Consider the following 14044-nt stretch of genomic DNA (forward strand, 5'->3'; position numbering starts at 1 on the left):
TTTCGTAACTAAAAGTTTAAATGTAACATTGAGTTGTTATGCGATAACAAAAATTGGAAGGGTCTACATCATATTCATGGGATAGAATAAATATATTATATACTTATATATAACACAGTAGTGCGTCTGTTGGAAGCTGTCACTCAGAAGACAATTAAAGAGCAAAGCTCCGTTAGAATGAGTGCGATGACTACTAATCACTGTTATCTTTATCAGAAAGCCGCCGCGGGCACACGGGGGCACAAATAAATGTTTCTAATATTTTGTTCTGGTCACGATTCGAATGCGTTTGTGAATAAGAAGTGTACATTTAAATATGTAAATTAAGTTACCTACTATACTATTTTTCTAGATTTTATATCATCTCCTAGATCTCAGTCTAGTCTAGTTTGACGATGCCGCCTCATTTGTGAATAAAATACATTAGAGATTTATAATTTTGGCCAGCGATTTATTAATTATGCATCATTAAAGAAGCATAATTATTATGGCTTTATTTTGCACAACTCCTTTTCCAAGCAAAATTGATGTCCTACTTTGTTCAATTTTTTATCTCCAATGTCCAAATCAATTTATTATAACCACCAAATACGCACAATTCAGTTCAATATTATGATTTTTTGGTAACGGGTTCACCACCATTATATTACTGTTACTGTATTACTGGACACGTAAACAATACAAAGTTTTTTTTATATCTTCTTTATTTCTGAAATACTTACATGTTTTGGTATTTGTCCGTGGATAACACTTTATCGACCCGGACTTAAATATACAAGGGTATTTTTACAAAGCTGTAAAGAACGTTTGAATTCATTCATTTATTTGGAATTAACGACCGTAAATATTAAGCCTTCCTTCATTGACTGCTGTGACCTTTATTATTGAAGCCTTTGAAATACTTCTGAATCGCGGATTTGGATTCAATAACATTATATATAAGAAAAAAAACCGCAAGTACTTGGTATTTTTGCGAATAACGATTTCCGGCAAAAAAACGTTATTCGGAATTTGTAAAGATATATCTCAACTTTTCAAATGACTTATTTTGAAGAAGATTTTACTCACAATATAGTATTTTTACAGAGACCACTAGGTCCAGAGTCCAGACAATAGTGTAAGTTACTATGAAGCGAAGTCCCTCGATTTTAGCGAATTTAAAATACATAATTTTTATTCGAAATTCAGACCGGTTGTTCCAGTCTACAGTATATTGGCAGTATATCTACAGTTTTGATCTCGTTGAAATTGAAGAAAAGCTTTGATAAAACCCTTCGTGCAACAGTCGTAATATAGTAAAATTATTGAAAAATGAAGTTCTTGAATTTGTATTATAGAATTAAAGCTGTTGACCATCCACCGGATGCACATAAATTAGTTGGCTCAAGAAAAACAAGAAATTCAATGCAGAGATGACCGTTACTGTCACGACATCCGTTTATTATATTATAGGTAAGCAGCTAAGTAGTTTGCACATTAATGCACTTGACACATCCTTTCTTCCTATCTTATAAAAAATATATAATAATGAATAAGACCTAGTCACATTCATTTGCATTATAAGTACATAAATATGTGTATTTAACACCACCTATGGCAGTATGTTTCTCTATGAAGAATGTGTAGAGTTGTTCGTCATATGCGTGAGTAATTAGACATGATTCAGGTGATTATTCCATTGACAGTCAGCCACTTTTCAGATTCCTCGTAGCGGAGGATGTACGCATAGATAATAAGACTAATAAGTAGTAATATTTCCAAGTAATTCATCACAGGTGATTATGGTAATATCATAGATTCCATTTGAAAAGAAAGGAAAAGGTACGCTTAGGGCATTGCTATAAAAACCGCAAATTATACATTGTCACACGATGAGTTATTATCATCTGTATATTACTTTATTGGCACAACTGCAGGAATATATTAAACCGATTTTGGTCAAATAATAATGAGGAGTAAGTAGGTATTTTACTAGTCTAGGGGGTTGCTAATAAATTTCATATTATGTAGAGTCAGTCATTATTTCTACGTTTTTGATAATGCAATTGGCACAATTTATTTATAAAAAATGGTAATTTAATTTGTAAGTGGTCATAATTATGAACAGAAGATGTCTGTAAGATTGTTGTGTCCCTGTATCATATTATTAGTACATCTCAATAGTCAATTAGTCATAAACATCACATCACTCCACTAGTTTCCCTAAGAGGTAGGATAAAGGATAATTGCTTATTTAAAGATACAGTCATATTGTCATTGGTCATATTACAATCGGTGATATTTATTGAATTGTTTAAAAGAACAAGGATCGTACAATAAGGACGATTGATGAAGAAAGGTAGTCAAGTTATAAGTGATTACTGTAAAGAAGGATGTTTGTTGTATACTGGTGTTAAGTATTAATAGTTCGGAATGTAGTATAGGTATATAGGTTTACCATTGCTATTATTTGGAATCATATTCTTGTATTCGACATTACACGACAGAAGGCCTTGCTACATGGAAAGTTTATTCGATTCCTTGACTGTATAAAGATGTGACCTTTATATGTTTCGGCAAAACAATGTATCTTACGAGCTATACTAAAGTGTCGTAATTCTATCACAATGACAGTTAATTAAATGCTATTTGACGAATGATTGCACATTTTGATTGTAAGACAGTCCAGGAACACGCTGAGAACGCACATCAAGACCTTGACTCCTCGTGACCGGTGATCGATATGCGAGTTGTGAAATTTTACCAAATAATCATTATTGTTGAAGCTGTCTTTTAACTATTGTTTATTTCAATGTCACTTCAATAAATATATAATTTCTGTACAAATGAATTCCCATTCGGTCTGAATAGATGACGTCAATCGACTCAAATAACCATATTGGTGAATCAAGCGTAAATAAATATCCTCGAAAAATCCGAGACCGTAAAATATTGTAGACGTTATATCAGCCAAAAATAATAAAATGTAAAAATAAGTGTGGCAGTGAAAGAATAAATTACATTTTTGAAAATAAACAAAAAGGTAAAGCTTTGTGTCGTTGCAGATTTAGAACTTATTACGGGGCGAACTAACCGCAAAGCTTCGCAGACAGCCAGGTAGAGCGAGGAGAGCTGATACTTTGAAATTTGAATACATTGATCACAATTATATCCCGAAATGTCATTGACTTTAGTCATAATAAGTCTAACAGGTTTTAAAAAAATATATTCTGTATTCTTTTTATTATCTCCTTGCTAGTAATTGACATTATTTTTTTGGCAGGAAATTCCTACATTACAAATAACTATTGAAACTAGGGAACTTGCAGGTACGAGCTCAGTTCATACCTGTGTATTTTTACCTTACCTATCTTTTATTAAGAAATTATTACTTACCTAATTTTGAGTAAAAAAAACCCGTCTAAAAGTGAAGTTGGTAACAATACTTTGCCAAACTAACCAATTTCAGTAATTATGATAAGCTATTATATTTTTTAGAAATTTACTGTGTTACAAAAGAGTATTTACCTACTTTGAAATATTTAGCTTGCTAGAAATAAATACCCCATTCTTTACTACACCAGATTACCGTAGTATAAATTCCCTAATGCTTCAAGTAATGATTGAGATGAGTCTAGCTCAGTAGGAGGTCATAGAGGCTGTTTCAGAAGCACTTTATGGCCGTCTCTTAAACAGTTATTTAGTGGTTATACTCGTTAGTTTATTTTGGCACATTTGTTGACAATATTGAGTCGGTCACGTACCTACTGGCCAGGTTACCCCCAAGAGGGCAAACCCGTTAATCACTTCCCTCGTCCGTCTTGCCACAGTATCGTTTTCTTAAATTTAAACGACCGAAAATAAAAGACTTGACCAAAATCTTCAATTCAACGAACTGATGTTAGAATAGTGAGAGGCGAAGTCACAACACTAAAGGTATCATTGTCGTGATATTAATAAAAATAAGGTTCAAGCACGAGATAAAATTCCGTTAGTCGAATAGTGTATGACTGTATGCTAGGAATAAAATAGCTATGTTATTATCTTATTGTGATGGGGCTAGACGCAGATAGGCGGTAAGTCGGGTTACCGTTGTAACTTGCAGACGGAAATATTAATACCGTGTGATGAACGACCACTTGCAACTCGAGGAGAAAATACGTAGGTGAATACACAATCTACACAAACAACACATACACGTACCTAAAGTATCTACTTGCATTATACAGGACTAGCTTCTAAAACAACAACAAACTTTTATGACTAAATAGAATTTAAAATAAGTTCATTATAGTACGTCAACCTCTAGATAAAATTAAAAATTAATTATCAATAATTAATGTATAAAAGACCTATTAAAAATAACAGTATGTATAATCTGGAAAAATAATGGCTACTACCGCTCGGTCGAACTATGCAGTTGAGCAACTTTGCCGTTGCTCGATATGTAAATAACTAAATAGCCGTAATCCATCTACTAAGTGACCTTGAATAAATAACCCCAATTTACATAGTTACTGGTATTAAGTCCCTCAAATTCCTTAGAGCGTCACATATGATGTTACAAGTTCGAAGGTTGTCACTGTTGAAAACTCTATCAACACATGCCTGAATAAAATTGTCTCTATAAGTGCGCAATAGAAGCGGACAAAAGAATGGAAACCCATTAAAAAATCACATAACGTATAACGTGTTCTATTCTGAAATATTGGACGAAAGCAGAAATAATTGACTGTTTAAATGAGTACCGTTATCTAACATCACACGTTGATATAAATGATTTCCGCAGCTTTTTTGGGCTTGTATTTAGTTTTTTTCTGTCACTATTAAACATTTAAAGTTTGTCGGAATTTGACGTCTCATTCTAGGTATTCAGCGATCGTTTGTAAAGCGGCCATCGTTCCACTAATTCGCCAAAAAAACTGCTACTAAAAAGTAGCCGCCGCATGCGATTAGATTTGTAAAATGTTAGCAACAAAAAAGTTCTGCAGATTCCGGTAGTGCATGGCATTTTTATTTCCCATTAACCGACGAGACATACTTATATTAGAGCAGATAAAACATATGCCTGTAACTAGTAGTAGTTACGTGTCGGAGAATGTTGTTAACTGAATTTATAAGTATTCTCTCTTTCAGCACCATTATTTTCGCACCTTAAGCTAGGTGCTAAAACTGGTGCTGAAATATGAGAACTTGAAGTTATTATATAGTGCTATTTGTAATATAATTATTTGTTTAATAAGGTCTTTGACCCCGTGTATAATAACTAATTGTGTGGCACTGCTTAAAAAAGTTTGTTAGGTTTTCGGGTGTGTAATAAGAGTATTTTCTAATTACACTTTCCTTGTTTAAAAGTTAATTTCATTTGTCAAAGTTTCAGGATATTCTTCTTCATCAGTTTGAAACTTGATATTCTTATTATCTTGATTATCTTTAAATAAGGGATTTAACAGAAGAATAATTCATAATATTGGCAGGTTTCATATGAAAGCAATGAGACCGCTGGTGCTGCGTGTGCGCAGAAAAATACGTGTGTCAGGGTGGGTCGAATGCGCTAACGCCGCACCAGCTCGCGGTCAACGGCCTTGACATTGTACCCGTTTTGTGTTTACATCTTATTTGTATTCTTTAACCACACGCATAATTATTGTCATTTAATGCAATGTAGTCACGTGGAGAAACTTTATTGCTGTTATAAATAAACAGTTGTTGTATGAGTGTTTTCAGTTTAGTTGTTACTTATTCAACTCTAGTTCGACCGGCAACTCAAACTGCCACGCGCATTAAAAGTACAATTTTAAGTCACTATAAAAGCGACCTTTACGAAGTTTGCCGCTGACACACAAACATTTTAATGTGCCAAATTAGTGCCACACAAAGATCACAGTATGGTAAGGTATTTACAATATGTGCACTAATTACTAAATAGGCAGAATTTGGCGTTTCTATAACTATGAACAAAAATACAAATCGCTATAATTATTTTAAACGAGGTCGCGTGACATGGTGAATACAGAATTCTTTTTGAACCGAGAACTCGTGTAACATTTATTTATAGCCAGTGTTTCCTCATAATAAGTCCAATGAGGTTGGTTCAATGCTGAAAAAGTAACAAAACCGTCTCATACTTGAAAACCATTATTTTTCGAGATATAAATAGCTTGGCCTGAAGACAATTGAGAAGTGGCTGTTGCAATTACTATTTTGTAGTCAATAAAATATAAATAGAAAAGTCTATGTTCACAACTGTAGAGTTTATTGACATTCTCAAGGATAAATATTATTTAGTATTTGATATCAATCAGCGGTGATTGAGTTTCAGTCATTTTTATAATTGGAGAGCGTTTACCACCTACGGGGATAGGATGTCCAACAGCGCGGGATATTGGCAATGTCAGAAATATCGCGCGTCATTAATACGTCGCCAGAGTAAGTATGAAGAACCCTTTAATGACATATGCCAATAACAGGTATATCTTCCATTTGTTTATTATAACAGAAGTATACAGGGTGTCCCAAAACTCAACGATAATCCGAGACAGGATGAAAGGCCAAGTCACACCGGTTCTAGGAAAAATAAAAAAAAAATTCCATATCACTTAGTTCAGGAATAATAGACACTTTTCAAAAAAATTGAAATTCCACACCCTTGGTCGCATTTTCAAGTCCTGTGATCACCAATGTCACAATTTCGCTGTGTTTTTTTGAATTTCGTGATCTTCATTAAATATGCTAATAATCGTAAAACAAATTAATACACAAAACATTGTTAATTTAATAAAAAAAGTTAAGTTTTAGTGAGTCATGGTTCACGAAAAAATCGTTAGTTAACTTTGGCGCTTCATATTGAAAAAAAAATGTACTACACTACCCTTGGCAAGTTATTTCAAAAGTTGGCGCATTTAATCAAGATTTCAAAATGGTGTAACACTTGCCACTTTTCTTGCCATTAAAAATGTTATTTTTATTTGAACGACGAGTATCCTCGAAAATGGATCGTACGCAGTGGTACGATTGTATGGCCTCCTCGTTCACCCAATCTAAATCCAGTAGATATTTTTTATTGGGAATGCATAAAAGAAAAAGTCTATTCGAAATCAACACGAAATCTATCAGAACTTCGCCAGAAAATTTACATAGCGTCAGAAGGAATAAATGCAAGGAATTTTGCTTGACTGGCGCAAAGGTCTTTTGTAAGGCGTTGCAGAGCCTGTATTCGTGCCAGAGGAAAGCAATTATTTTTAGGAAAGAGGTAATTGAGTCAGTCCATAACCAATATTTAATGTAATAAGCATAATAGGTAATAATAATAAAAAAAAAAAGAATGAACGAACCATCGTTCTTATTCAATTATTCTCCTTAAACTAAAGTAATTCCGAATTGTTTTCCTCTGGCACGAATACAGGCTCTGCAACGCCTTACAAAAGACCTTTGCGCCAGTCAAGCAAAATTCCTTGCATTTATTTCTTCTGACGCTGTGTAAATTTTCTGGCGAAGTTCTGATAGATTTCGTGTTGATTTCGAATAGACTTTTTCTTTTATGCATTCCCAGTAAAAAATATCTACTGGATTTAGATTGGTGGAACGAGGAGGCCATACAATCGTACCACTGCGTACGATCCATTTTCGAGGATACTCGTCGTTCAAATAAAAATAACATTTTTAATGGCAAGAAAAGTGGCAAGTGTTACACCATTTTGAAATCTTGATTAAATGCGCCAACTTTTGAAATAACTTGCCAAGGGTAGTGTAGTACATTTTTTTTTCAATATGAAGCGTCAAAGTTAACTAACGATTTTTTCGTGAACCATGACTCACTAAAACTTAACTTTTTTTATTAAATTAACAATGTTTTGTGTATTAATTTGCTTTACGATTATTAGCATATTTAATGAAGATCACGAAATTTAAAAAAACACAGCGAAATTGTGACATTGCTGATCACAGGACTTGAAAATGCGACCAAGGGTGTGGAATTTCAATTTTTTTGAAAAGTGTCTATTATTCCTGAACTAAGTGATATGGAATTTTTTTTTTATTTTTCCTAGAACCGGTGTGACTTGGCCTTTCATCCTGTCTCGGATTATCGTTGAGTTTTGGGGCACCCTGTATATCCACTATAATATTTATTTCAGAAATAATATTCTTTCTCCCACAGGCCCCAATTAATGATCAAAGAGAAAATTGTATCTGATTATATTAATGATTTTGTGGTTTTTACCTAGTTAAAATTCTAACGATCCTCGAATTAGCAGTTTATAAATCTCTGAATATTCAAACACGAATAACAGTAACTCCTAAATTTAAAAATATAAATTAATCGTTTTACAATTTGATTACAACTAGGTATGCAAATAAATTTAAGTAAGTTGCACATTTTGTTCTACCACCTACTATTTCTTATGTCTGTATATTACAGGTTCGAAATAACATTCAAATTATACTTATAAGATATAAATAAGTCCGCAATTATGCATCAGCCAACTATAATATAGGAGGTCAACAGTCAGTTCCATTATATTTTGCCCAGTAAAAACGTGGTTTGAATGTTAAAATTCCAACAGAGCACGACTGTTCACCGCAAGCAAAGGATAGAGTGATCATGGTAAATGTTTACTGGTTACTTGTTACACTAATGGAAGCCCATTGAAGGACGAGACTAACTACGAAGGCTCTATACGACACGAACACAATATTATAACAAAACGTACATTAACGTTTAATTTTTCTGACTTATATCCTACTTGTGGTTCCAGTTTCCTGATACAGCCGCGAGATAAGGACGATCTGAAATTCGTGATCTAAGAACTACGCTGAGAACGTCTTTGCTCAACTGTACCGGAACATATAATCATAAATCTGTTTCATTATACGAATTTCCTTGAAATAAACAAAACATTTTTAAGTGAACATCGCTCGTTAACTTACTATTTCCTTAAGTTAAATGAAATTCTTCCTAGAATCTTGTTTATTACGAGGCAGTCTTAATAATCATTCATCTCCGTCCTCCTACATACCACTTTGACACCAGCAGAGTTACACAATGACTTTACTTTTTCGCCTTAGAGCCCCATACTATAATCCCTTTGTAGATCCTATATTGAACTTAAAGATATGCGCTTTACTGGTGACTATAGTAAATCGTAAGAATATGCATAGTCAAAACTGTTTAAAAAGGCGCGACCCTGAGCCCGGCAGGTGGATCTTCTGCGTCGGTTGTGCCTCAGTCGCCATTTTTGCCGCAAATGTTCCAGCGACGCGGAAACAACCTTCCTGTCATTATGAATCGTTAACTTGAGGGGTGATTACCTATAATAAGTGCGGGGCAGATTCTACCGCACGGCAAAACTCGTTTATTTGCACAAACTTAGTATTAGCATCCAGCTTCGGCTCCTAGCTAGTAATAGAGGTTTAAATTTAGATTTTGTTGCTTTGAATTCATATGAATAGGCAGGTATAATTTGATGAATGTTAATTTCAGAAATATTGAAAGTTTTGCCAATTTATTAATAACATCATTATTTTAACCGGTAAAAGGAAATCATGTTATACGGTCAAGTTCTCGGCATTTTAGAGATTTAGTATAATTGCATCTAGACATAAATTGAAGAACTGGTACGACTGGTATTTAGAAACCAAAATACATTTTTATTCTAGAAAGCTTCAATAAATCGAGATCGCTTGGTAGTATCGCTGTAAGAAGTCATTAGTGCGTAAATTCATTGCCATTACCTCGTTGCGCCCGCGTCGGCGCCGACGACGACTCGGCGACGAACAGACGAAACGACGATGCAAATAGCTGTTTTATGTTGTAGTGAAGATAACTCGACCAATACATTATATCTAATTGATGTTCGGGATCAGTACCGCGAGAATAACGTGCAATAATGTAGTAAAGTGAGAAAATTAGAATAGATTTACAAGGTAAAGCAAATTGCTTTATAAATTGCAAAAATGAATGTCAATTGGTCGTTACTTTGTATTTCTATTTTGAGGACAAGTGTTGTTTAAATATACTTACATACACTTCTGCAACATAAATCAGCAAATGTTACATTCAGTTTTCTTTTTTATAAATTGTTGCACGTACCGGAAGGACCCTAGGTAATTTAACATGAGGCGACATTCGCTCTGCCAAGATAATTGTCAAATTAAAGTATATCATAAACTCAGGTAGTCTTATCAAAAAACTATAAAGTCAAAGTACTTAGTTATATGCTTTTTCAGAGCTACATAATGATGACCAAAGACAAAAGGTAACACTGAATAAAACCAATGATTCTTAGTATTCGGATGAACAAAAAAGAAACTTAATTGGCATCGAGCTGAAGGTGGGGTAAACCCGGTAATATACGGGAACCTTTATGATTTTGCGGTTTCAATTTAAGAGATACACATAATTTAAATACTAATTTATTTCTTGAATATAATAAGAAAGCTATAGATAGGAGGATAGGAGATCTTCATAGGGAAAAAATGCAAGCTTATTTGATCATATTTCTATAAGGTCAGGTGTATAATTTTAAGCTCAAATTAAGGCAAACCACAACTACAAATCGATTGAAAAAATATCCAAAGACTGATATTAAGATCGAAAAAAAAATATTATAATAACATAGTCCTCTTAGTTATAAATAAATGTATTAAAATAATAGTCTGTAAAAATATATATCGCATCGACAGTTTTATACTCCGCAAAACATGCGGTGAACTTGGCCAATAAGAAAAACGCAATCAATTTATTTTCATAAACTTATAGCTACTGTGTTAGTATTGAGTCTAGTATTTCATCCGTCAACTTATTCTGTTCAAAACTAAACATTAAATGCTGCAGTACAGTCACGAACTTTTTACGATTGCGGTAATGATTGCTTCCGAGATGTTTCCTTGTGACTCGTACATGTTTTTAGTTATAATAATTCCGTCCGTGAATCATACATCTCATAATGTATGTTTTGAGAACACCTTGGGAAGTTTAAAAACTTAGTTTTTGTACAAAAATAATTCCCTCGTCCTCAATTTATAACATTTACATAAAATGTGTTAATAGCTCCCATCATGATTCATGCAAACCTGTACAATTAGGTATGAGTTCAATGTTAGAACTAACCAAGTTAATTAAGTCGTAACGTAGAAAATATTATATTTGAATCATGGTAAAATATTGTATTTTGCCAACAATCAATGCGACTAACGCTTTCGAGGAAAGGCTGTACCATTAAATAGTACGTCGCTGACTACATTTTGACTTAGTGACTTAGTTAATAAAACATTAGCAAAAATATTTAGTCAAATGGACAAGGGTATAAAAGAGTTTTGAAAATTATATGCACGTTAAAGCAACGCGGCAGCTAACTATTAACGTCGCAGCAAATTGTGTGCTGCAAAGGATTTGCTTATGACACACACATACATACTAAACTAACCAACTTACTTTATACTAGGTAATGAGTTAACAACTATTTACTGAACATCACTTAACACCTAGCGAATGTAATTACCTAGCAGATAATTAAAAACCTGGAAGTGATGTTAAGGTTAAGTATTAAGACTACATTTTGTTCACAATTCGTTATATACTTAATTATACACTTGCCTCTATTATTAGGTAAATGACCGCCTTATTTATGTAATATGTTAGGAACATAATATTATTATGTTATTTATTAATAACTTCGTGTTTAAAAGCCCACTTTAATTTTCTATTTAAATGAACAAGCGTGACTTTGCAAATACTCTTGGAATGTCGGAAATCAACTTTTTTTGGGCCTAAACACGTGTCTAAAATAACTACCAATAACATATTATTAAAAAATAATTAAACAATGGTATTAGCAACCATTATTTATTTGAGTATAACATCACACCTTATTCCCAGAAGAGGTGTGCAGTTCACCGTTAGTCTGCTACACGATGTCACATTTGACAGTATTTTGAAGCATTAACCTAACCATAAAAAATGGTGGCATTTAATAAAACTATGTATAATTTGATAAAATAGACAAGGCAAACACATATTTATCTTCTTTCTCCCAATTTGAAGAGGAGATAAACCTCCACTCTTCTACGCTGATAAAGTGCAGCTTGCAGACTGTAATGTAGAATCATTGTAGAACTCGGGGGCTTGCAAGTTTTGCTAACGAACAAGTGATAATTAAATATGTCTAATACACACATCATTTCGAAAGCTTATTCGTATATTTCCTTATAATATACATATGTTAGAATTCGAATTCGACAACTTGTGTGGGAGGCGAAGGCTTATACTAAATGTCTTGTTGTTTTTCTTTCAACATCTTTTTATTAAGAGTCTCCGTAGAATCACGAAGTGTTGTTGAATATTTGAGATAAGGTCTGCCTACTGTCGAACATTTATACAGACATGTCACGTGGAGTGTAATGGGGCCGGCTTATTTTGACTAATATTTAATGACCTTAATCTGATAGTTTTAATCTCGCATTGAGTGACGTCTAATCATCGATCGATTGATTGGTCGGAGCGAGCGCCGGCGCCGTCGTGGAGCGATTAAGTAACTTTAACGGTTTTCGGTCAGTTAACGGGTAAACCGGAACACAGACTAATTATACTAGTTGAATGTCGTGCCGTTGTTTCAGCATTTATTCATATATTTTACTAGACATGACGGACCTCACTCAAGGCGTACGGTAAAGTAATTACTTATCCCCTATAGAGCGTATTTCATAGTAGCTAATGAATTTGTGGTGTGCGAAATGTTACTTAAAACTGTTTACACGGCTTGAATTTATGATAAAGAGAAAATAGAAGGCTTTAAATAAATTATGAATTGTATAGGCACTGCCTCATTATTATGCAAATTGCTAAAAGACATGGTTGTTAGTTCCAAGGCAGATTTTGAGATCCAATGAAGGCATTCACGTAGGCAAGGCCACGGTTAAGGAAGTAGCTATGTTGTGACTTATGGTGCAAAAATAGTTAAAATAATATATCTATTTAAAACAATTTACTTTTATCTCAATGTAAAATATAACTTTGATGTAACAGGGCATAATACTCATCTATACTAATATTATAAAGCTGAAGAGTTTGTTCGTTTGATTGTTTGTTTGTTTGTTTGTTTGTTTGAACGCGCTAATCTCAAGAACTACTGGTCCGATTTGAAAAATTCTTTCAGTGTTAGATAGCCCATTTATCGAGGAAGGTTATAGGCTATATAACATCACGCTACGGTCATTAGGAGCGGAGTAGCAACGAAAAATGTTACATAAACGGGGAAAATTTTGACCCATTCTCTTAGGTGACGCAAGCGAAGTTGCGCGGGTCAGCTAGTATTTGATAAAGAGGTAAACACTATATCAATCATCTTGATACATTATGGTGTAATATATCATTTTAGAGACGTGTACTTTCTGTATGTCTTTAACACACCGTCATACCCCGAACACCATAATATGATAAGACTAATAATAAAAATAAGATATGTATTTTTTTGTTTGTGCGGCAATAATCTCAAAAAAAGCTGGATTACATCTACTCGTAATTAAGAAAAGTTCAAATCATATTTTACAGTAATTGTAAGAATACGTACAAAACCGCAGACGGAAGATAATTGCTAGTAAATAAATGTAGTAAATTGAGTGCGTAGTATCAGACACCTCGTAATACAGCTGCTTGGGCCAACAGTATCTTAATGCTTTTCGGATTAATAACAAAATGCCGTTACCTAGTCAGATCACACTGCAGATGTCATAAACGGTCAAAAAATTAATTAAGAATTGTTAATAGCAAAGATGAAATTATCTGATTTGAAGAAAAAAGTTAAAAACTGTGCGCATCTTTTAAATAATATATTTTATATTTTTCTTTATGAATATGGTTATAATAAAGTTGGCTTTCTCGATTAAAGGTCACGAGCAAAGTTAATCAAAAGCTTCTATAAGGAAGTTTTCCCTGTCATAAGGAAAAAGCTACATGCTAGATAAGATCGGAAGTTACCTACATTTCAGCGCTATCTACCACTGTTTCATAGAAGTTATATTTACTCCGTGTCTATGTAAATATGAGTGAAAAACCTTGAGAATGTCA

At 33.5% G+C, this 14044-nt stretch overlaps 1 protein-coding gene across 1 annotated transcript in view; it reads right to left on the minus strand.

The window, feature by feature from the left end:
• Window positions 1–14044, minus strand: part of S6KL (ribosomal protein S6 kinase like) — a 54519-nt gene that overhangs the window by 3481 nt on the left and 36994 nt on the right. The gene's annotated exons all lie outside the window — the stretch shown is intronic.

Source organism: Anticarsia gemmatalis, chromosome 13, assembly GCF_050436995.1.
Source record: "Anticarsia gemmatalis isolate Benzon Research Colony breed Stoneville strain chromosome 13, ilAntGemm2 primary, whole genome shotgun sequence".
Taxonomy (NCBI): domain Eukaryota; kingdom Metazoa; phylum Arthropoda; class Insecta; order Lepidoptera; family Erebidae; genus Anticarsia; species Anticarsia gemmatalis.